The sequence below is a fragment of the Rissa tridactyla genome, chromosome Z (assembly GCF_028500815.1).
Source record: "Rissa tridactyla isolate bRisTri1 chromosome Z, bRisTri1.patW.cur.20221130, whole genome shotgun sequence".
Classification (NCBI taxonomy): Eukaryota; Metazoa; Chordata; class Aves; order Charadriiformes; family Laridae; genus Rissa; species Rissa tridactyla.
Genome location: NC_071497.1, coordinates 80430575 through 80453097, shown reverse-complemented (window position 1 = coordinate 80453097; position 22523 = coordinate 80430575).

The following is a 22523-nucleotide window of genomic DNA, read 5'->3' as shown; positions in this document are numbered from 1 at the left end:
AGAAAAACTTACCTGGATTAATGTGTTCTATTTTGGTTACCTGGTGAGACAAAAACATGATATTGCAGAAAGAAAATGTCTTTAGACTAAAGGAATGTAAAGAAAGCTTTCTTCTCAAAATAGCTGCATTATATGTACCGTTGAATATTTGAATGAATGATGTACAGAAATGAGTAAAAAGCTCTCATTTTTATGTCTTATAATGGAAAGACAGGGAAATATTAAGCAAAATTCAAAGGCAACTGATTTAAAACTGTTTAAAAAATTATGGAACTCATTTCCACCACATACTACTTAATGCAAATATTTTTATAGGGATAGTATAAATATCTGCATTTATATTAAAGAGTATCATATAGGAGTTAACTTGATTTTGAGCAAAATAGAAACTATATCTACTTGAAATCAGTAAAACCTGTCCCCACAAGGACAAAGTTTTAGTATTTCTGAGAAAATGTAAAATTTACTTTTTCAAACATAACTTTACTTGAAAAAGAGAAGAAACACAACATCTAAGGTCATGTTCACCATAAATTTTATATATAAATGGAGGGAGAAAGAGAGAGACCCAGCAGCAAAATATCCATGAAATTGTTGCCAATAATATTGTCACGAACATTCTTTCAAACTTCCAGTTCTTTGTTTTGCAACAGGGAAAAAGAAAGATTGAACTTTTTCATATGGTTTCCATTATTTTCAGTTTCAGATGTGTTAGAAATATAGCAACAAACATTACCTCCTGTCAAGTTCTCTTTCAGGAGCAGATGACAGCAGAAAGTCAGGAAGAAGCAACCAGCAAATAAAACACACACAAAAAAAAACTTCCCTAAACTTTCTTAAATAGCATAAAACTTGAGTTCAATTCAGCATTTGGAAAATGTTTTTAACCTAATTGTTGTTTCCTGCTGTTATCCCCATAACCTGAAAAAAATGTGATTCCATGCCCCCCTCCAAAAACATCTGAAACCCATCTCCCTTTATGATTCACCCAAAACTTCCCTCATTACAATTCTGTTTCCTTTCTTTATACAATACCTTTTATCATATGCTGGAGGGTGATGGCTTAAAAGTTGTGCCTAAGGGTTGAATTACTTAGACTCCCTTGAGCCACAGGTTCAAATTGTGGCAGGGTTGACTCAATTCTGCCTCCTTTCAAGGGAAAGAAATTTAATTCCGTGCAGGTCATTCTGTGAGAGTCTTTCAGGGAAGAGCAAAATTGTAACTAATATCCAGCCTGCTTTCTGGAAACGTTAAAGCCTTCTAACAGAAGGAAGTTTTCCCCAGCATCTTTCACTGGTATTTCCTCTTCTGGCACTTTGGTGCTGCACCTTCACCGGTGCTGTTCACTTAGCAATCACACTCCACTAAGGGCTGCATAAATCTGGCGTGGTTATATAGGACGAGATAAACACTGCCTTTAATTCCAGCCCTGATTTGTCTATCTGATTTGTTAAAGTTTTACTAACACTCACTATTTCCTAAAATTTTAACGTGGCTCTACTTTCAAAGCTCGAAAAGGAGAGACAAAGTCAATCATTGAAAATCTTACCTTTAATTATAAGAAAACCAAGAGGTTTCTTCTTGCACACTTGCAACTGTGAAGTATGCACACCTCAAGGGGTCAGCAACAGAATGACAAATAAGGGCAGCCTCAAACCTATCATTTTAACACTGTATGGTTTTCAGCAGTCTTTCATGGTTTGTAAATGCTTTGGGCTGGCAGCTCTGTGGAGTGATGACAAGGATGCAATCAGCAGCAGAAGGTAGCCCAGGTTGTAAAAGGTGTTGGCATCCTGTAGGAAGAAAATCATCACAGAGCCAGGCAGCTTAGGAAGCAAAGTTAGTGCTTAAACTTGACTGGCATTTCCCATATCTGGACTCTCTTTCCAACTGGTAACAATATTGCCAGTTCTCAAAAGTTCAGGCAGGAATTTTCTGTGCTGGCAGCCGGTGTCAGGCAGATACTGCATGGAAAATACCACAATAAACGGTCATATCATTTCTGAAAACAAACTTAGGGGAAAAAAACCCAAGGTTTTGCTCACTTGTAAAAAAAAATCTCATAAAAGTATTTTCTGAGAAGCATCCTGACCTTTTCTTATTAGAAAGATTTGAAATTTTACAGATCATCTTCTCATCATTTGTGTGAAAATTTGCCTAATTTTGCTTGATCCATTGAAACATTATTTTCAGAAGTTCAGCAAAAACATGCTAGGGCTTGATAGCCCCACTAATTGATAATTAACTTACAAAAAATATACTTTATCTTCTTATAGAATTCCCGTTTTCAGGAGTAGAGTTGCCTCATCCCCTGAAACCTCTAAATATTCTGTCTTGGGGTAACAGAGCTGAAGAAAATTTCCCTGGAGCCACAACCTCCAGTGACCAGTGACCAGACCTGACCTTTTCTGTGCAAGGGGAAAGAGGATATAGCTTAAGGCAAATTCAGAGTGGTGAAGTTCAGGGATCGGGTTAAAAAAGTAAATGTAAGGGATAACTGAAAAAACACACCATATGTCTATGGCATATATCATTTGTGACAGATAGACAATCTTACCTCTCTGTAGGAAGGGTGGCAGCCACCTACGCTGTTTTCATACATTCTGCAGCCTAATTGAGGGATACACTTCCCAGGAGCGCAAATAAATTGTTTTTGGAGGAAATTGCCCTTTCTGGTGCCTGAGGTTGACTCCCCGCCACCATCTTCCTGAAGGCCCCATGCCTTTATTCTGGTATATCAGGTTTAATATACATAAGCATAGAGAAATTCTTTCATGCTCACCAGAGAAGATGACTCCCTCAGCAAGTGAATACTCTTTTCTCAGCACCTCCTGAAGCCCACTTCTGGCCTCCTCTTCTAGTTAATGATTCAGGATTGACTTACATACAGCGAGTCGAGGCGCGTGGGAAGAAAGATGGTACCACACGTAGCCTTCCTCTGCCTTCAGAGTCTACTGTGTGGCCCACTAGGTTGTGTGTACTTCTGCTGCGTAGAACTTGGTTCTTTGTTCAAGAAAACAGTGCCAGAGGCATAGAGGGCAAATGTTGGGTTATGGTAGTAAATTACTTCCCTAGAAAAGACTTATTATTTTAATATTATATCTTAATATTTTTGGTTAGTAAATCTGCAATTATCAATAGATTATGTTTGTGCATGTCTACATGTGTTTGTGTCAGTTGTAACGCTATTTTTGGTAAACACAATAACTTCAACCCATAAGGCAACATTTTAGAAAGTTGTTTCTGCTCTGCTGTGAGAACTGTGCCCATATATGACTGTTTTTGGTACTCATTCAAATGTTTTAAACCCAACAGATGTCCTTTTTTTGTGAGCATAGGAAATGGAGAAAATAAATAGACTGTTTAATACGATCCGAATCTATTTTAAAATACAATTAGATTGGGGGGAAAAAATCCAGAATAAACATTTAAAAGGCTTGTTAATAGTGTTCAGTACCTTTTTTTCTCTAGATTATTCAGTGATTTTTCCCCAGCCTCAACCAAGGGAAAGTTACAAACAACCGATGGCCGTTTCATGGTTCCCAATTCAGAAGTGTGTGGCTATGGTCCAGTCATGAGGTGGGCACGTCCCTGCACTGTGCTAGCTAGCTACCCAAAAGCACAGAGACCACAACCTAAAGACCAAAGAGTGTTTCAGTTTTGAGACATGATGTCTTAAAGTCGAAATTCAGGCATATTTTCAGGGTGTTAGTAAAAGGTCTTGCTTTTTCTGTTTCTACTTGTGGGTAGAAAGCTTCAGCTGCTATAGCTACTACAGTAACATCTCTCATCAGTTTATAATTTACCTTACCTCTTGGGAGGCTATGAGAAGCAAGATATAACTTAAACAGTAAATCGCCCTCCTTGGCTTCCAGAAAAAGTGAGGATCACACAGTTGTCTTCAAGCTAATGTTCAAAACTGATCATTGATTTTTCAGTTAGTTGTCTCATTAATTATATCCAGCTTCAAATTAACCTATTATAATATTTTACTCTTAAATTTTGAAATATGGAGAATGTAGAAAGTATACTCAAGTGCAAAGCAGAACTCTCTTAGGAAGGGGAGAGAAAGACGAGTGTGCAAGGTATTGGGCTACATCAGAAGACTCAGATCTTCCTAAGCACAGAGCTTCAAGTGAATAATCAACTTTCTGATAATTGTTTTCTCTTTCTGCTTTATTGTCAATTACAATTAAAAGCCAGAAAATGACAATTAGCCTTTCTTTAGTTCCATGTGTACTAGCTCACCATACAAGAATTGTGGGATGGAAGATCAGAAAAGGATTTGGAGACTTCTGAGATTTAAGCTACCTATGCTGATAAATCCCTTTCCTGTTTATATTCTGTTGATATTTTCCACAGTACCACACAGGTAGAGGAGAAACGAATATGACGAATTCTTTTTTTATCTTTACAGTTAGCCACTATAATGTCCCTCCAGCACTATAAGTAAAAAGACAGAGGATAATACTATTTTTCCAGTATCCTAATGAGAACTGAGAATCCCTGCATTCCCTCAGCTAGTTCTTTTAGCCAGCAGCTATTGCAATATGCCTATAAGGAGAAACTCAAATAGACAGAGCAGAAACTCAAAGAGGGAAAGATACATAGAAAATATCTCATCACCATCCAATTTCAGGGAAACAATTTAAAGATAACTAGCTTGTAAGTGATTGGGGTTGTACTGCTTTTAACTGCAGCCACCTGTTTCCAAAAGAGGAAGAATGGGTTCTTGGCTAAAGCTTGGCTAAAACGATATCCAGCTAAAGTTGGATATATTCGCTCTGTTCCTAGAAGTGCTACAGGCTTCCTGCAGGACCTCGTAGCATTCCTTACACTTCCTGGGAATTCTTTTCTTCATCTCTGTCCACTTACATGCTGTTATTCATTAATGAGAAGCTTTCTAATGTACGGCAAGTAGAAAAGTAATTTTTGATAGTACAGCAAAGTGATGGCAAATGTCATGCATGAATCAGGGCTTCAGAATCCAACCAGGGCATCAGAATCCATGAAGACAGTGGTGGGTTTTTTTAATGATAAAAACACTACCTCTTACCTTATGGAATGGAGATGATTCTGAATTAGCGAGGTAGTTTCGTAATAGTAAACTGAGGCATACACACCCTAGCACATATTTGTACTTTTTAGAGTATGCTTTATACTCATTTATTTATACTCCTGAAATACAATATATCTATTAGAAAGAAACCATCAAGCCATGACTTAGTTCCTGTCTCTGGCATTTTAGGGGGCTCTGGAGCAGGTCACTTAATTTCTCTGAGCTTTTCTTTTCCTCCCCTGCCTTTTCTCACTGATAAAGTTCTCTGGGCGGCAGTTTCTCTTTTACAGTGGCCTTTCATATTTTCTTTAGTCTCAAACTCCTCTCTAGTTTGATAGATCTGTCAGTATGAAGATGTTGTACTGAATAACAGCGGCGGCGATGTTAGGTTCCTCTATCCTTGACAAAATTTAAAAAATCCTTGCGGGTTCCATAGGGGAGGGATGATGGAAGGAATTGTGATTTTATACACTTATTTATTCATTCTTTCATTCACTCACAGATATTACTGACTAGTTTCAGTCTATACCCTGGAGTTCCAACACATGTTCTTAACAGATGTTTCATTATCTGATCTTTTGTTATATTCATCCAAACTGCCACAACAGTAGCCCACCTTTTATCTCCTTCTACCCCAAACTAAAAAAAAATAAATAAAGTCTTCATAATCATAGATAGTGTCAGGTTATTCTGACACAGAAATCACTCCCTCCAAGGGCAATTACAACTAGCTCTTATCTTTACAAAATCTACTGTATGAGCTTAGTGACTTCAGATGCAATGTGTTCTGATTTCTGAAGGCTCAGACTTGATTTTCAGGAAAACAGAGATTACTGTTTCAGAACAGTTATGTCTTGTCTTGCTTTCTGGCCCTAAAAAGGAGTAAACCAAGTTGTTTTAAAAGTGTGTTTAAATACTGTGGACTAAACAGTTATTCAGTTTGCTTCATGGATCTTACTTTAATAGGATCCATAGTTTCTCACATATAACCCATGCATCACCCTTCAGGAGCAGAACATTGTGATTCAGAATGGTGTAGGTTAGACAGGAACTTTGTCCCCTTGATATTTTTTTTTCTGATTCAACCCCCTCCCTACCACTAGTATTGTGTTGAGATCATTGGTTATCTGAGCATGCACAGCACTGAAAGGTGACAGTATGAAAACAGAGTTATTTGTAGGTGATCCACATTCTCCTTGAATCTTACTGGTCCTATAACAGCATCTACTTTTATGTTGAAGTACCTTCATTTATTCACCTAACTTTGAAAACATTTGTTTAAGTGATTTTTCTGTATTGACTTAGCAAATTAACAGCAGAGAAGACAGTTCTTTGCTTTGCCCATCAAAGTACTAATCAGGGATAGGGCATCTACCACCTCTCTGGGCAACAACTCTGTTCCATTGTTTCATCACCCTTATTGTAAAAAGTTTGTTCCTTGTATCTAATTTAAATCTACCCTCGGTTTGTTTAAAACCACTACCCCTTGTCCTATCGCAATAGGTCCTGCTAAAATGTTTGTCCCCATCTTTCCTGTAGGCCCACTTTAAGTACTGGAAGACTGCTAGAAGGTGTGCCTGGAGCCTTCTCTTCTCCAAGCTGAACAACCACAACACTCTCAGCCTTTCTTCACAGGAGAGGTGCTCCAGCCCTTGGATCATCTTTGTGACCCTTGTTCCAACAAGTCCATGTTCTTCTTATGTTGGGGGCTCCAGAGCTGGACACAGTACTGTAGGTGGGGACTCACCAAGTAGAGGGGAGCAGAGGTGGAGTAGAGGGGCAGAATCACCTCAACCTGCTGACCACACTTCTTTTGATGCAGCCCAGGATACAGCTGACCTTCTGGGCTACAAGTGCACATTTCCAGCTCACATTGAGCTTCTCATCCACCAGTACTCCATAACCTTCTCAGCAAGACTACTCTCAATCCCTTCGTCCCCCAGCCTGTATTGATACTGGGGATTGCCCTGCACTTGGCCTTGTTGAACCTCATGAGCTTCGCGCGGGCCCACTTCTCGACCCTCTCCAGATCCCTCTGGATGGCATCCTGTCCCTCAGGTGTGTCAACCGAACCACTCAGCTTGGGTCATCAGCAAACTTGCTAAGGGTGCACTCAATCCCACTATGTCATTGATTTTTTTTTTTTTTTTTAATTTACATTAGCATACAAAACTTACTTTGAGCCAAAAGGCAAAGATTACTTCTATCTGAATTGTCAAATATGAAATAGAATCATGAGGGTACCAAAACAACAAAGAAAAAAAAATTAAGAATATAATGAAACTTTTAAATTATATGTGTTTGGAAAAGTGTTAATAAAAAAAATGATGAATTTTACATTAAAATGTTCAATAAAAATACATTAAAGTCTGTCAGAACATTTCTGGATTTTAGCTGAGATTTTTCGGGAACATGTTCTTGGTTTCTATAGGAATTGTACAAATGTTTTTTACTTGAAAAATGAAAATACTAAAAAAATTTGTTTCTTTTTCCTAAATATCTATGGGACATATATATAAGCATCGCCAATATTAATTTCCCTTAGAACTTGTTTTCTCTAGACCAATTTTATTTGCCATTTGGCCTACATTTTACTTGTTCCTGTTCACAGTCTCTTATAACAAAGGACGTTTATTTCTCATGAAAGGCATGAACTACAACAAACAATTTCTGTAACAGATATTCACTAAATTTGAGAGCTTATATTTGCGATGTCCATAGCTCCGAAAGGCACATAAGGTACATTATACTTTCCAGAAGAGAGACACAGGATGACAACCTCTTTGACAAACCAAACTTGAATCAAAGTTTCAAGTTGCAGTCCCTAATTTGAGGCACTTCCATTTCTGAATGTTCAGCTAGAGGAACTTAAGGCAGAAGAAATCAAGAAAAAGCTGTACAGCTTTTGCACAATTCTGGGTCAAAATCCTGCCATCTCTTGAAATACAAAATTTGTATTAAATGAAGAAGATGCTTCAATTGATGCTATATTATGCTAAAAAATGATCATGTGTAGTATATATTCAAATCTTCTGTGCACTTATGATTTCTGTTAAATTAAAAGTATGTAGACTCACAGAAATAAAGTCCTCCCCAAGAGTATACAGAGAATGTAGTCATTTTGTGTCTGGTGTTGCTAAGGTAAATGTTGATTTTATGTTGATGGCTCTAAGCAAGCAGTGATTTCTCTGTTTTTATACAGACATCCTTCATTAGATAAGGCTCATTTGAGAAATTTGGAAGTTTTTTTGATTTTTAAATCTCCCTTGACAGGTCCATAACCTAATGCAAATGTGGTTGCTATCCTCTTAGCTAGCACATCAGGTTGGACCCAAGATTTTCCATTAAGAGAAAAGTTGCTGATGTTCAAAGCACTAACACCTCTTACTCTGCAAAGATGGACTTATATGGGTTATAGAAACACCTTGAATTATTGATGATACTCAACAAACATTCTAGTTGGAGCGCTAGCAAACATTTTGTTGATTTCCATAGTCACTAGATAGTGAATTGCATTTAGATGCCAGACTTTTAATTTGTGATTTTTGTGCCTGTTGAAAAAGTAAGTTTTTAGGCATGCTCTATTTGTAACATTTTTTTTTTTTTTTAAATGATTGTAAGAGTGATATATTACTTTGTAGGGAAGAATGTAGTTGTGTTTGTGATATGAGTGGTTGTAGGCATTAGTGTGTTCCTCTTGTGATATTGCCAGTAAGGAAAGAAAGAAGGGGGATCGATTCTTACCACTCATGAATGTGCCTTGTTGTGTGAGAATCAAAACATTTTGGTGTCATTCACTGGTATTGGACTGTCATTGCTTATAATTATTAATTCAAGAGAGAATTCTCCAGAAGTTCTTAATCATATATATTTTTTCTACTGACAGAAGACAAAACTGTAGGTGTAAATATGCATCTAGCAACCACCAAAAAAGATCTGATTCAAGATAAGGTTTCCACCATGGAATTCCATTTTTTCTTATTATGATGCTGTATGAAAGGGAAGTTGTGTTAAACATAATTTCATTTTTAGTTTTATACTTCTTCGTGACTACTCTGTGATGTACAGTCATCTCACAACTGCTGAGAGATTATTCTCTATCATGTTACATTATAATAGTATTTTGCAGAGGCATTAATTTCTACTTGGACTGAAGTGGTAAAGCACGGATGACAGAAGATTCTGTCATTATACACTCAGGAACATCTGCAATACAAGCCTGAAGATGTGTGCTACTGCAGAAATTATTATATGATGCTTATATTTTGGAGAATGCCTATTATATAAGACACCTAAGATAGCTTCTCTCCTCGGCCTATAGTTTCAAGAACAATTCCAGTCAGCTGAAAAATTGAAGTTTTTTCCTGTCTTAGTATATTTCCTGGTAGGACTGAACCTCACTCCCCTACCCCAAACTGGACATTTGTGACAACAAAAATAACTTGGTACAGAGATAAAGACACAGCAAATTTCACCACATACTACAAGGCTGATACGAGTTGGCTTCTAATTTCATTGGCAATGGTTCAAGAGAGGAGTAAGTTTATACAGGACAAAGGAATTTCCTGATGTATCCTCCACATAATAGAAACTAACACTGTAAGTTTTGACCCTTTCTGAGACCTCAGTTTCTGTTATTATGTAGAAGACTCTAGTACCTGTACACAGCGTTCTCAAAGGAAAACGGCAAACAAAACCCTTTAAAAATATGAAAATAAATAAATACTGATCCTATCAGCTGTTTTTTTTTTTTTTTTATTTTCCTACAAAGAAAACACTGATCTAGCATGACATGATAAAAAAGTCCTTTAAGTTGAATGGATTCTGGCTGTCTTGAATGAAGGCTGGCAGGGAATACGCTATCCAGACTGTGGCAGATGGCATCTGTTTTGTTTGCTTGCTTGGGTTTGCTGTATGTTTCTGAGTGTTACACTATGTTCTGTGCTGTTCTGCTAAAAGGGTGAGCAGCAGAAGGAGGAGGGTTGCTTTTTCACTTTCTGGTGGCTCCTACTATCTAGAGCTGGTGAAATATCAGACCTTCTCTAACAGCGGTGGATTATGATCTACTGCAATGTTGCTTTGAAGAGCTGGTTGGAAAAAGCAGAGAGTGTAGCATCCAGCTGTCAAGGATCTTGAAGCACAAACAGAGATAACGAAGGTTCCTAGGAAGAAAAGAACGCAGGCAAACATATTTCAGAGTATTAAAATCTCGGAAGTAGTAAAAGCAGCCAGATGGAGAGCAAGACTGAAGAAAAGGACATAGCTCAAAAGCACTTTCAAGCTCAAATCCTCAGAAGGACTAAGCTTTTTTTTTTTTTTTTAATATATATTTTAAATTAAAAAGGTGCATTGCTGTAGTTCGATAACATTTAAACCCTGGGATTTATTGTCACCTGACATATTGAAGACACAAAAAGGTCTATTCAGAGAGGAACAAGAATGAATTCATGAAAGATGGACTCCATCTATGGGTGAATCAATACACTATACTTTGATCTAGACGTGAACAGCATCTACTGAAAATCACTTTTTTTTTTCTTAATCAAAAATTAATTACACAGCTGGGAACAGAAAAATCTCTTTGCTAGGGAGTCTTGTGACAGTTTTTGGTGTATGTACTGATTCTGTGCTAGGAGTCCTCCGGAGACTAAAAAGGCTCACTTAGTAAAGGAGATGAACCACACAGTCTGTACTCACCATGGTTTATTTCTAAAAAAGAATGCCTCACCACATGTGCTGGCAATTTATGTGACAAGGAAGGAGGTCAAAGAATGAGGGAACAACAGAGGGAAGAAAAATGTATGGTTTTCCAAGACAGACCACCTTCTGCATCACCTTTGTCATTTTTGACCAGCTTACAGTCTTACAGTTATTTCAAGAGCTTAGATCTTCCATAATGGCTGACCACAACAGGATGCATGCCCTGGAGGCCAAGCAGACTGCACAAAAGTTCTCCACTGTGGAGAGGACAAAGGTGGCAGGGTAGTTGACTGTTAGATCCAGTGCTAACATCCCTCACGTGTTTCTTAGAAATGGGGTGCTTTTCTTGCATGTGCAAAGGAACAGTCTTTGGCACAGCTCTTTGAGTCAACAGAGTGCTGACAGAGGGTTGCCTGACCAAGAATGACAAAAGGATGCATTTTTCTTCTGCCAGTATTTGGAGAGTAATCTGTTCATGTAAGGAGCAGCATCCTTTGAAAGGAGGACAAGCTTTCCAAACATTGTCAAGAGAAGTAATAGAGAAAAGGGATACAGGCAGGACCTTTAATCCAGATAGATTTCCTAGGGCCTCTAAATAGGGGAAGACACTTTCCAGTGAGACCTCCTTCGTACCTGCAATCACTAGCGCATGCCCTTAAATTCAATTTGGATCCAGATAGTACCCAGGATGCAACTGCCACTGCCACAGAAACTGTTGGTGAAGGTGATAGCCTTGGAATTTGCCCATAGCCTTTGTCCCTCACCCTCAGGAAACATAAAGGTGGCTGATCTTTCTGCTGTGTGGATTAGAAACAATTCAGCCATTTTCCTATCAACCCTGTAGAACTTTGTAGGCAATAAGTCATATTGCCTTTACTTTCTGACATCCACACTTGTTTTAGGAGGTACTTACACTTTTTCTCTGGTGATGAACCCATGACAGAAGAATCACCCATGCCAGCCAATTGCTCCTTTCCAGACACAGGTCAACATCTCCTCTGTAACGATGATTCCTTTGAGAGAGAAACTGAGAGGAACATCTAATTTTTTTTTTTTTTAAGAAAGTACACTTCGGGGAAAAAATCTTTTTATAGGAGATGATTGTTTTTCTTCTTAAGTAGTAAGAATGCAGCTGGCTATTATGTAGACATGACAGACTGATAGAAATGGACATGGCATTTTCTGAGTAGTATCTGAAGTAGCATGATAAGTTTTTCCACCTTACTTCAATATCCTTTGTACTGTACAGTGACCTTCCCATGCAATTTCTGTGTCCTTATCTTCTCTTTGATAAGAGGTTGGATGCTCTTATATTTAATTCATTTATCCAGAATTTTGTAGATCTATATTGACTGATTGTCTCTGCTGAGAACGGTTGGTATTTCTCAAGACAGTTGATATGATCACCGTTTTCCACAATTTTACGTCAATAAGACAGTGATAATCGTTCTTACGTCACAGAGAACCATGACTACAAAATCAACAACCTTTGAATGATGTTCATGCATAATAATCTTGAGTGGCATGGAGTTGAGACTTTTTGTCTCTCAGAGACCATGGTTGATCTGGTAGGAATAAAATGTGGTTATTACAGCAGGAGTGTTAGATCCAACCAGTGACCAAAGGATCAGAGGTTTCATACCCTGAGAAACACATGTTTTTCTAATGTCCCTGTATACTAATAAATGCTTTAAAAGCATTATTTCCAGGTTCCTCAGAACAGTTACCTCATTTTGAATATGGAAACAGCTGATTCTTTTACTTATTCATTAATTTTATTTTTTATTCATTTGTCCCTATTAAATGTTTCTTCTTTTGTTCTTCAGGAAAAAGCCTTGTTTGCCTCCCGCACTCCTGAGTTTTAATTACTGCTGGCTTGATTGTCAGAAAAATAGGACAGAAGGGTTGTTTTGTTTTTTTTTTTTTAAAGTAAATGAAGCTGCTTCCTCTTCATCCTTACTGACACAATGCAGCCAGCTATTAACAGGCTTTTTCTGTGTATAAGCACAAGTGAAAGGGAGCGAGGGAGAGACAGGGAGCCAGAGAGGGAGCGCTTCAACATTTGATAATAAAATGTAGAGCTTGAAAGAATAATCACAAGAAAAGAAGAAAAGAAAAACATAGGAATTATATGAAAAGGGAAAGTTAATTGGTATAGAAAACTAAATTCAATATTTGCTTGTGGACTGCCTTAATGGTTTAATAACTGCCAATTTTGTACACAGGCTCTGTGCAGTTGTAATAAGAATTTCATCCCCAGCTCTTACAGGGAAAAGATAAGCAAGCAAATATAGTGTGGCCACTGAATGCCCTAGTACTGTGTTTTATTATGTTTACTTTATAATCCCATCATCCCCATGCCACCAGCATGCTTGAGGGGTAGTGGAGGCAGCAGTCGGCACTCCCTGTTGGCTCCCTGTCTTTCACTGCTACCCTAAGGTACTTAAGAATGACAGTATAAAGAATTTCTGTGCAGATGAGCCTGTAGATTTGGGGAATTGGCTGCTTATAGACAGAGATTCTTTTGGTAGACTTAATTCCTTTAGCAAGGGTGAAGAACCATCTGTGGGGATTCTTGTCATGTATAAGGAAGTTAGTCATGCTCTCTGCGGAGTTGAGTTTCTTGAATTTTAATGAAACCCATGTCAATCTGTCGCTTCTATACCCCTGTGTTGAAACCAGTGGTCAGCTAGTCAACAATCACAACAGTAAATCACAGCAGATAAGTCATGCAGGACAGCAATAAAGAATTTACAGTTGTGTCTTTTCCGTTTTCTTTTCCTTCTTTCTTCCTTCTCTGTTTCCCTCCTTCTCTGTTTCCTTCCTTCCTTCCTTCCTTCCTTCCTTCCTTCCTTCCTTCCTTCCTTCCTTCCTTCCTTCCTTCCTTCCTTCCCTCCTTCCTTCCTTCCCTCCTTCCTTCCTTCCTTCCTTCCTTCCTTCCTTCCTTCCTTCCTTCCTTCCTTCCTTCCTTCCCTCCTTCCCTCCTTCCCTCCTTCCTTCCCTCCTTCCTTCCTTCCTTCCTTCCTTCCTTCCTTCCTTCCTTCCTTCCTTCCTTCCTTCCTTCCTTCCTTCCTTCCTTCCTTCCTTCGATTCTCCCTGCCTGGCCTTGCCATGCCTTGCCTTTCCTTCCCACCCCTTTAATTTTCTGTTTCATTTTCTGTTTCATTTTCCCTTTCATTTCCTTCCTTCCTTCCTCTGCCTTTTCTGCCTCTTCCCTGGTCTTTCTTCCTTTCCTTTTTGCCTTCTGCCTGCCTTCCTTCTTCACGAAAAATACTCTAAAAGTGTACAAAATGACCATTTTTTTTTTTTTTGTCTTAGAGTGAGAGGTATTTCAGAAGGTGAGGAGAGGAAAGATGAAAATACTTTGCAATTTGGAGAGATTTTATCTTTCTTGATCCATTATACTTTTTATTGGTCATTTACTTTCCATGCCCTTGATTTCCTCCAGTGACTGAAACACAGAGACTGAGTTTTACTTTCCTAATTTTTAAAATTGATGTATGTAGGTATAATATGTGCATGAAAATTAATAAATCCATAAAAAAGCATGTGTTAGGAAAGAGATCGCTGTAAACCAGTGTAATAGAGCAATCTGTTAGTCTCCCAAGTTCTAAGGCCTATGTACATGAAACAGTTAAAAGAATTCTAATGAGAGAGTTTTCAGACTCCAACATATACACCACTATACACAATAGGCTACAAAATATATACTACATGTGTCAAACCTAAGATTCATGTTAGAAGAGTGAAAGATGCTAGAAGATTAGAGGGTGAGAAACCATGTACATAACCGTTGTCCTGGGTCCTTCCACTAATGGATTGTTAGCTGAATAAAGTTCCCATATTGCAAGGTAAAATGGTCTCTCAATAGAACTTAATCAGCTTGGACATAACATTGTACTCATGGGATTATATGTTCTTGAACCAACCTGGTTTTAATCTGGATTGTCCAGATCTCAAGAAGAGGAGTGTGTGATTGTTCAAATCTGTTCATTTTGAAATAATTTTTAATATGCCTTTCAGATGGCAGGTATTAATCTACTGCTCCTTTTGGGAAAGTTAATTTCGGTCCTTTGTTTGTCCTGATGTTGAGCTTGTACTCTGAAATAGCTAAAAAAATTTGGCTGAGTGTTTAAAGTTCATGTTATTTTTCTATAACTTGAAAGCATTCAGTTTATCAGAAGCTGTTGATATTTTGTCAGATTAACAGAAGTCTCCTAGAAGACATAGCTATCATTCTTTCATTAAGTTTTTTAAAATCTAAAAGTCTGTCCTGTAGAAAAATCTATTTTGTTTTTTCCAAACTGGTGTCAAATGTCAAAATATTAGAACTTTCCATGCAACCAAGTTATTAATTTTCTTTATTAGGAAATGTTAGGTTTTGTTTCCTCTTGTTAACGTCAACTATAACATTTTCTTATATTAAATGCTTTATGCAAAACATCGTGAATGTTTCACCTTCACATTTCCTTAATTTGCCTCTTTGAATTTTACACATACCTAAACAAAACTCTAAATATTGCAAGTACATAAAAATGTGTACTTCAACATTTTGAGAAGTGACGATACTAAGTTATAAGGTAAAGGAGACATCCACTTAAAATACATTTTGAAGCTCAGTCAGTTCTTTTTACTGTTCTTATGGAACACAGTAGCAAAACTTTTATTTCCTGATCATTATTTGTCGCTCTGATTTCTTTCATAAGTCCATGAAGAAGAAAGAACACTTAGATTAGGATCTTCATTTAATTGTTATCAGCCTTTTTTTTTGAGGAATTTAACTGATGTTTCACTCTGAGAAGTCAGACACTAGATACTTTTTTTGTTTTGATGTTCTGAGGGCTATGGTATAGTAGTCACCATTCTGAGTCTGGCACAGATATGAGAGGACGTTGAATGGGATTGTGTTATCTCACTCATCTACCTAAGACCCCAGGAACTGAGTTCTGATCTAAGCTATTTCTCTAGAACACAGCAAAAGTGCATGAAGTAAAGTGAGCAACTCAATGAAGCAAACCTTTCAGAATGCAAACAATTTATCCCATCCCTAGCTGCTGTCTCAGAGTGTCTAAGATGAACCAAGTGAAATGCCATATTTTTATATGACTATTGGTGCATGAGGTGAATCCATTGGTACTGAACATGTAGCTTTGCTATTAATGAGACTAGCTGTCAGGCTGAAATATCTTCATCATCAAAGTCCTTTTCTATGAAATTTCTGCCTTTCTCTTACACAGGATAAAGCTCAGAGTATTTCAGACAGATAGGGTGTTCATTTGAACTTTCATTCGGGGTGCTCAGATGCTGTTGATGATGGTTTTCACTTTAGTATGTAGAAAAAGTAGGTTGAAGTCTCATATAACAAGATACTATTGAATGTAAACTTTCTGGGAAGCACTGAGGCAATGACCAAAGACCCAATGTATTTGCCATGGGTATGTTCACATGCTGTAATGCATTTGCTGCTGAAACACATTTCCCAGACAGGAATTAGAAATGCTTTTATTCTGACCCACGTTACCATTTCTTTTTCTTCAATACCAACTCTGTCAATAATTTTTCTTCATTCCTGTTTAGTCAGTTAAAAACTGCAGCTTTTTTGCCTGAGTATTCAGATTGCTTCTGATTTTATAGCCATAAACCTGTCTACTTTACATAGCTTTTGTTGGTTGCATCCTGCCTTCACGTGTTTATTTCTTATGCTTAGTACTGCATTTTCTGATCTCTAGTTAACCACTGTCAAAACTGATCAAGAATTTCTCCCCTTCCTCAGGGTAATTAATAGGGAAATTTCTTTCTTCTTTTATTTTGGAAATGTTTGTAAAAACTAATGAAGCATGTTTTGCTAAATAGAAGTTGTTGAACTTTTACAGCTGACATTTATGGTACCTTAGTGAGAAAGACTTAGGCATGGAGGAAAAAATAATGCATAGATGGTCCTCACTAAAGGAATCACAAAAATTACATGGATTTGTATTGTTTATTTTTTAATTGCATTGCTTGCAAATCTTGAGGAAAAGTACACTTATGTTACTGATCAATTAAGACTAGTGCACTCAGTCTTGTATTTAGAGTGCTTCTATCCTGAACATCTCCATTTTCTACAATTTAACTTGCATCCAGAACAGAGGAATTGAAATTATGTCATTATACTGGGTTAGGAAAAGCAATGAACAAACATAATCTGAACCTTTCATTTGTGATAGGAACTATTGTTAAATGTCTTTGCCTAGATTATGGTACTTCAAAAGAAAGGTTAGGTCAAATTTACGCATGTGAACAAAAAATAACACAGAATGAAAAAGAGGAATTTCCCTCTGAAGCTGTAGGAAAGGGAAATCTTTAACTCTTATGCATCATAAGCCTTTGTTGCCTGGCTTTTTGTTCCTATTGTCATTATGATCTCTTTTTGACAATAGTTGCCTTACTGAATTCATCACTTTGTTCAGAAGTATAAGGCTTAACTCTCAGTGTTTTCACTCTCTTCTTTTGTCATTTTTTTGTTCCTTCCAAATAGATTAGTAATCTAGTTTGACTATAGCCTCATTCTAGTGAATGAAATAGACTGGAAGGAAAAGATGACATTCAAATCACACAGTGATGCTGATGGACTCTGCACTTAACTTTTAGACTCCTAAACCCAGGAGCAGCACTCGAGTTAGACACTGAAGTTCCTAGTGTAATATGTAAGAAGATGTAAATATCTCATGATGACGTTTTCAGTGCTGTGCGTCTGAACAGGGTACAGCAACGTTTAAGAACACATCTGAAATTCTGCCTCTGTCTTGGACTGAAGGTCCTACCTCTAGACTGAGCTAGGTGACTCTGCAAGGCTGGCATTTGGAACCTCAAATCAGATCCAGACTTATTTCACTTTTGACTAAGTGCATGGAAGTGGGCCTATTTGACTTTCCTGTAACAGTTACTGACAAGAGCCTGTATGCCGAAAGAGGTACACCTCAGGTTTCTAGATGCTTTACCCAAAGGAGTAGTAAATTAGTGATGACTCTGCTTATTATATCCTTCAGATGGAAAATTCTTACCCTTCTTGCGTGTTTTTTTTTCCTTTAACCACACTGGGAATGTTATTTGAGATGATGATGGTGTTAACAACTTATTTATGGAATATTTCTTTCTCTGGCGGATAGTGTTTTGACAGTATTCAATTGATGCTGCTGAAATGGAGGATGGTTAGATTCAACTGTTTTTGACTTGCATCAGATAGTATTTCTTTGACAATTCCAATCTTGAACTCCATATTTCCACTGTTAAACAGTGAGTAGTCTTCTAGCATGTCTGAATTAGTTCAAAGAAGGTAGCAGAAGATGGATAGAATGAAAGGTAAGTTTTTATTGCACAGCATTGGCTGAGAAAATTCTACTGTCAGGTGAACTCTTTCTTCTTCTAAAATTTAAGTTTTCTTCAGTTACATGCTAGAGCACGAAGGGAAGGACAGATGGAATTGGGACTTCACGGGACAGAACAAATACACATCTGATTAAGAGCAATCCCAAATATATACTTCTGATTTCAAAATGAATATTCACATGAAAGGTAGTATTCAGAATAGATGTAGGTAAGAAATACTAGTTTAAATACATATAAAATTAAAAAAAATAAATTCACAAATAAAACTAGAAGTACAATTTGGCTAAGCAGGTGTAAGAAGGAAGGTGGCCTGGAAAGGAACACTGAACCACAGATTTCCCAACAGACCATACTCTCTGTGTAGACTTGTGCATGTATGTTTTCTTTGTGCTCCCAAGAAGAACAAGCTATTTATTGCTAGGTATCTAAATATAAATTTTTGCTATCACACTGAATAGCCCAATATGAGAATACACTTTCCAATTTTGATTAAAGTGCTAGAAGAAAAATACGGGATGGAGATAAGTTTGCAAATTACAGCAAGGTGTGACATTGTGCAACTTGGAACTGTCAACCTCCAGCTCAAATTTTTTATTTACCATAGGAAATGTATTTTGCAATATTCATTCATTTTGTTTTGGGGTCATTGACATTGTGCTGCCTTTGCACAGATGTGATGGGGAGTTGATGGGCTGTACATCAGTTTCATTAGGACTGAAGAACTTAATACTGAAGACTTAATGCCTCTGCCAGAAAAAAAAACACTGTAAAGCTCCAAAGAGCAGTGTTTATAAGTTTTCAAATAGAAGCTGAGAAACACCAATAAAGTTTGGATTCAGCTCAAGTGCACCATCAACCTCAGCCAGCTTCCTAGTATTTTTATTTATTTATTTATTTATGATCCATTTGTCTAGTACCACTGAAAGATCTATAGCGAAAATTAGTGGGGCAAAATGTAGATTCAATTGCACTTTGTACAATAGGAGCAAATAATTCCTGTTCTCATTATTTGGATCAATAATTTGCTAAACCAGTATTAACAAGAGCAACAACTTTACTAGGTTAAGAGGGTTTTGTACTGAGTAATGACTGCCTGGAGAAGGAAAGAACAGAGGGAGTAAATCCTAGCAGCCTTTTACTATTGAGGTAGCACATGCAAGTGAATCAATAGTGGCTGGTAAGGTGGTGCTGTAAAGATGCTTTATTGGTTTGACTAAGTAGGTTGGCAGGGAAGCTGCTGCAAGTATCAGTACAAACAATCAAATCTGGTCCAAACAAAGAGCTGAAACCCAAGAGCCTTCACTTTCTTGGAAGCACTAAAAATAATGTTTTGGTCGTAAGAGCCTACGTCATTCAACCTGGCCTTGTGTCAAGTTTGTGAACTGTCTAGAGAGGTCAAACACTTTCTTTTAGTCACAGAAGATACCTTATCTCAGCCATTTGCAAACAAGTTTCTCACAGGAGGCTAGTAACTAGCTACATGCACACTAGAGTCCATTGCAGAAGATAAGCACTGAAGAGCTCAGTTTTGATTTGCGACAGCCTAGATCTCTTCCTACCCACCTCTGCACATCTACCTGGGGCAGCTAAGGGAAGTCTCAGTGCGAAGCTCCCTTTGTAGCCAGAGAGACTTCTCCAAGGGGTGCTTCAGTCTTGCTTAGATCTGCCTGGCTCTGAACCAGAGTATCTCCATTTTCTGCACAGGGAGCCTACGGAGACCAGGGTCCCAAAAGTTAAATCCTTCGCTTAGGTACCTAAATATAGAAAGGCTGAATCTAAGTCCACAAGTGCACAGTGAGTTAGTAGTTTTTCAGCAAAGAGGCCATAACTTATTAAAGGATGCTACTTTGATGCTTCCTTTTTTTTTTTTTTTTAACATACATCAATTACAGTTTCACCCAACAGAAATTTGTTGACATATATGAGTTTCAACTTTGTTTTCAAGAAATTACAATCTGCTACCATCCTTTCAGCATCATTAGCTTTACCCATGCCTGGGGCACAAGAAATCTTAAAAGTGCTTTATTAATACTTTCTTAAATGTATTTTATTAGTAGTAGCATTCATTGTAATAATAATAAACAACATTACTATGCACATATAAGAAGAGTTAAATAAACAGCTTTAAGTCTGTTCATGCCCTTGGCATGGACAAAGATAATGGTGTTTACTGCTATTGTTAATTATTAGTAGTAATATTTGTATTTGTATTCGTACTGCGGTGGTGCTTAAGAAAGAGCTGCAGTGACAGACCAGGATTTCGTTTAACTATGTATTGTGTAAATATAGGACCTTCTTCAAATAATCTACAAGCCAAGTATAAAACAGAGCTAGCGAATACACACAAATATACATCTTTGTGTACACATATACATGCAGGGGTTTTTTTTTGTTTATTTTTCTGTGTGTGTACAAAAGAATGTAAATGTACTTTCTATGCGTGAGACTACAACAGAACAAGGTATTGCACTAAACACCTAAACAGAATAAACAAGGACAGAATCTTAGATTTGTTTGATTCTAAAACTTGCAGCAAACAAGGATATTGAGAAAATTCCCTGAAATTCACAGGAACTGTGCCAAATGAGATTTACATAAGTATCCTTCAAACTGCATTTGGTTTGTTTCTACTCAAAATCAAAACCAGGAAAGATCAGACCCTCTTTAGAGCCAAATGTGGGATGAAATCTCATTGCAAAAGCTTTCTCAGGAAAATAGGATCAGAGACTACCCATCACCAACTCTTCTGCTTCGCAACATTGTTGATACTAAGACATATGTTAAATGTTTTAGGGATTTCAGTCCTCAGTGTTTTGTTTTTCCCTTTTGACAGTCAAATGACCTCTAGTCACAAGATGTTGGGCTGATAGCTAGATGCATAACTAACTACAATTCACAGTTTTGTTTCTGTAAAGTTAGAGATCTGGACAGATTTTAAATCAATTATTATTTTGAGAAGCAAAGAATGTGAAAGAATGATTTTAACCATGTCTGGCTTCTACCAGGATTTCTGAAAGAAAGCAGAAAGGGAGGGAAAGCAAAAAGGTTCTACATTTTCTTCTAAGTCTCTGATGGCAAACATATATCCCCCAACTGAAAACTGGGGGGGTCATTGCTTAGCCTGGATATATCACTGTAAATGACACATGCAAGTTATGAGCAAAACTAACTTTGACTTCTTCTAATGTTGGGAAACAAAGACATTTCCAGAGACTTCAGGCAGCGTGAAGGTGCTTTTCTCCTTTTCAGTGGCTGTAGAAAGTGTCTGGATGCCTCTTGCAAAATCCTTCATTACACGACAAAACCAGAAGCGCTTCTGTCTCTGTGATCATTGCACTGGTGTCGGCTATTTGGGTTTGAAGATTATCTAACAACAGAGTCTCAGTTATATACATAAAATATAGCACTGACTATGGATTAGAGAGGGGCTGCCAAGTACAGCATTCAAACACCTGGCGATATTGATTTTACACTTTTCCTGTGATTCTACATCATGTTCCTTTAGTTTCTGGCAATCTCTATAACTTTTATACTGACATAAATTGTGATAAAAAAGGAATCAACTAATCCCTCTTTCCCCTCCAGAAATAGTTAGGAAAGCTCTACAGCACCATTAATATTTTTGTTAATGTAGGTGAACTCAAGGGGGGCAAAAGTATGGTGAAAGTTAAATCTAACCTCTTAGTGTGTTGTTATTGTTTCTGTGTTGACTTCAGATTTGCTACCCTAGTAACAAACATAAGAATATAAACATTTATTCATCTGGAAAATCCCCTTTATTATATGATTGGTATGGCTATCTTTTGTTTTAAAATGCATCCAACCAAGACCATCCTCAAGAAAGGACATGGCATATACCCTTTTACTAATGGTGCTCCTGCACTTAATGAACATCCGATACTTTGTACAGTGAAATAGTAGTACGAAGTGGATGCAGTCCTCTGAAAACCTCCATGTTTTACACTGTGGTAGATGGAAGGACAACTGCCCTTAAGGATGCCTATATTTTCAAAATTCACAAAGTCATGGAGTTGCTTTCATGCTATTTGGAGAAGGAGTATGGAGGGTTTGTGTTTTGTTGTTTGTTTTTTTTCTTTTGCTTTTGAGTCCTGCAAAGGGACATGTATCCTTGTAGTTCCCTTGCTGATGAATCAGTGAAGGTGACAGTGCTGTCTTAGATTCAAAACTCTAGTGTGAAGCCAAAGATATAGCAGGATACCCAGAATTCTGAAAAAAACCCATCTGTTAAATTCTGAATGGTGCTGCTTGAATTACTAGGTTAGAAAGAACAAAGCCAATATTTTGTCTATCTCTATCATCAGTGGAGGGTTTTGGAGTATTGCCCAAAGGGGAGTTGTGATAATACTGTTTTTCATTTTACATGCATATCTGCGTA